Source organism: Chinchilla lanigera, unplaced genomic scaffold (assembly GCF_000276665.1).
Source record: "Chinchilla lanigera isolate Chin_1 unplaced genomic scaffold, ChiLan1.0 scaffold00130, whole genome shotgun sequence".
Lineage (NCBI taxonomy): Eukaryota > Metazoa > Chordata > Mammalia > Rodentia > Chinchillidae > Chinchilla > Chinchilla lanigera.
Genome location: NW_004955531.1, coordinates 3,133,593 through 3,136,654, shown reverse-complemented (window position 1 = coordinate 3,136,654; position 3,062 = coordinate 3,133,593). Strand labels below are relative to the sequence as shown.

Here is a 3,062-nt window from a genome sequence, read left to right as displayed (position 1 = left end):
AAAAACAGAAGGAGTTGGTTTAAAGTCAGAAGAGGGAGGAATCTGTCTCCACAAAAAGGGAAGATAAGATTAGTATGTGAGGACACGAACACTACTGCAGGATAGAGTTCCACAGAACCTGTGCTTTCATCACTTCGGTAGGTGTGGTGAGGTGAGGTTCTCCTCAGCTGATCCTCTAGCATCTCAGAGGGTTCCCAGGTCCTGCCAATAGTGAGATGACTGCCCTTTGCACAAACTGAAAGACCTGACCCCCAATCCCAAAATGGAGCCCACGCTCTAAGCCTCAGGCAGATCTGGCAACTAGCAATCTAAGGCACACATTCATTGCTTCTACAGGGTCCAAGAGGATGGGCAAGTCAGGGGAATGGGCATGTTGTGAGTTTCTAAAGCAGTGATGTCAAGGAAAACTATCGAGGCAGCCTTCAATAAAGCCAAGGTGTTGTCTCCCACTGGAAGTGTTCCAACCATCTCATTCACTCTCATCTAGATCACAGAGTCACCTTCCTGTTTTCTTACTTCCCCTATGTAAAGCTATCATGGCTCAGATTCAGAAGAGTAAGCTCCATGCCTATGAGAAATGCCACAGGCCCAAGAACAGCCCACAAATCAGGTGGGTACTTAGGCCATCACAAGAGTGGAAGGAGTTTTGCTCTCTTCTTTTTCTTCTTACTCCTCTTCTCATCGATGGGCAGCTGCTACTGGGGAAACCAGCAACCCTAATGCCTCCCACAGCCCCATCCACTGCCACTTCTGCTGCAGCTGCTTCATACAGATTTAATGACAATGTTGACATCCAAGTGAAGGAAAGGCCAAGACATTCACCACTGGTCACTTGCCCAGAAACCTTCTGGATGAGAAGATGGTTATATGGGGGCAGCACCTGCTGAACAAGTATCAAGTGAAGGAATCCATTACAAAGGCAGAAATGCTGAGAAACGTAATACAACTGCACAGGAGCGACTTCCCTGGGATCTTGAGGAAAGCTTCTGAGAGCCTGGAGCTGATCTTTGGCCTTGACCTGAAGGAAATAGATCCAAACAGGCACATCTACGTACTTGCCAAAAAATTGGAACTAAGCTTTGATGCAGGCCTGAGTGATGACAAAAGTGTGCCCATGACTGGTCTGCTGATGACTATCCTGGGCATGATACTGACTAAGGGCAACTGTGCCACTGAGGAGCAGGTCTGGCAAACAATGGATGCAATTGGGATACACAGTGAGAGGAAGCACTTCCTTTTGGGGGAGCCTAAGAAGCTCATCACCAAAGACTTAGTGAAGGAAAGTACCTGGAATCCTGGTAGGTGCCCAGCAGTGATCCTCAGCACTGTGAATTTCTTTGGGCTCCCAGAGCTCACACTGAAATCAGTAACACAAAAGTCTTAGAGTTTTTAGCTAAGGTCCTTGGTAGCATCCCCATCCTGGTATGAGGCAGCACAGAAAGATGAGGAAGAAAGATTCCCAAGCCAGAGTTACAGACAAGGATGGCAATATGACCAGTGTCAATGAATGTTCTAAGGGCATGGGCAGTTGCTCATGCCCTGCATAGCAAATCCTGCGTGATTCACTATTTTGGGATTGAAAACTCTACATTTTAAGCAGTGGGACGTCAGGGTGAGTCTGGAGACAACACAAAGTGTAACATTATTTTCTGGTTCTATTCTGTATGCCTCAATAACTTGAAAAATGTTATTATCCCTTTTATCAGAAGGTCAAAATACCTTCATAACAAAAGTTTATGAATGAATTTACTCAGAAATTTATTGCTGTGAGTGGAATTTAAAAGTTTTATTCTTTGGTAAAACAAATTAAGAGATGTGCCATCATGTTTCATGATTTAGAACCACATAGTAGGGCAGTAAATTAGACATTTTCTAGAAAATATGAAACAATTCAGCATTGTAATAGTGACATCAAGAAATGAAGCAAAAAGTAAAAGACTATAAACTGTTGGTTTCATTAAATCATAATACATTCAATCTCTTTCTTGGGCCCCTATTTGTTCTCAGGCAATAATTAAGCATTTATTTTATGAAGGCTTGTGTTTGTTTTCTTTTTTTTTATTTATTTAAAAGAGTAAAAGAAGGATAACATAATAATAGGGGGATTTACTGAATTATAGACAAAGTGGTAGGATATTATCAATGGTTGTTATATTACCTATTGGTATCTTCAAGATAGTTTCTCAGGAAAACAAATAGACAAGTAATAGTGAGTTACAGACAAAAATGGTAGGAAATTATCAGTGGTTATTGTACTATACTTTGGTTTCTTCAAAGTGGTTTCTAGGGAAAACAAATAGAGCTATACATGAGTGATCAATTAAATAATCATTGACTATTCTTAATGGTTGTTGTTGAAACACATAGTAATGAACCTACATCCATTTATAAAATAGCATAGGAACAATAGAAACATTACAGAGTTATGGGCAGACTGGTAGGAAATCATCAGTGGCTGCTGTAATACATGTTGTATCTTCAAAGTGGTTTTTCAGGAAAACAAAGATATGCAAGAAGGATCTAATAAGTAGTTACAGTCTAAGGGTTGTGAAAAATAGCAGATTATCTCCTTATCAGTGACTCCTTTCACTGAGGTGTGATGGCTGGAAGGAAAGCCAGGATTGAAAAGAAAGACCGAGAGACCAGCACCAGTGTCCAGCAATAGGTTGTTTACTTTTTCTTCTATAGTCATGATTACGTGGGGCTCCTCCTTGAAGATAAAGGTTTAGCCAGAGGGAGAAGGCAGAGTGTGCCTTGGGCCCCTTCATTCCTGTTGGACCAGCTGGTAGGATGGGTCTGAGCTCTGGGGCCTTCACTTCAGAGGGCAGTCTGACCTCTAGTGGTCACCTTTACAGTCAGGGCATGGCCCAGGGGGCTTCTTAGGGCAGTCCCTCTTAAGGTGGCCTGGCTTTTTGACAGCAGTAGCAGATGAATGTAGTCAACAATTCCTTCTTGGGACCCCAAGAATCAGACTTTGGGTCTGTTTCTCTTAGTGCTGCAACAAAGGGAGCTGTTTTTTCTTGGTCTCTTTGTTTTCTCTCCTTGGCCTCCTCCTCCTCATG

General features: G+C 42.5%; 1 pseudogene; it reads left to right on the top strand.

The window, feature by feature from the left end:
* The first annotated feature begins 536 nt into the window (after nt 1-536).
* Nucleotides 537-1,428, top strand: LOC102022536 (annotated as a pseudogene).
* The last annotated feature ends 1,634 nt before the right edge of the window (nt 1,429-3,062 follow it).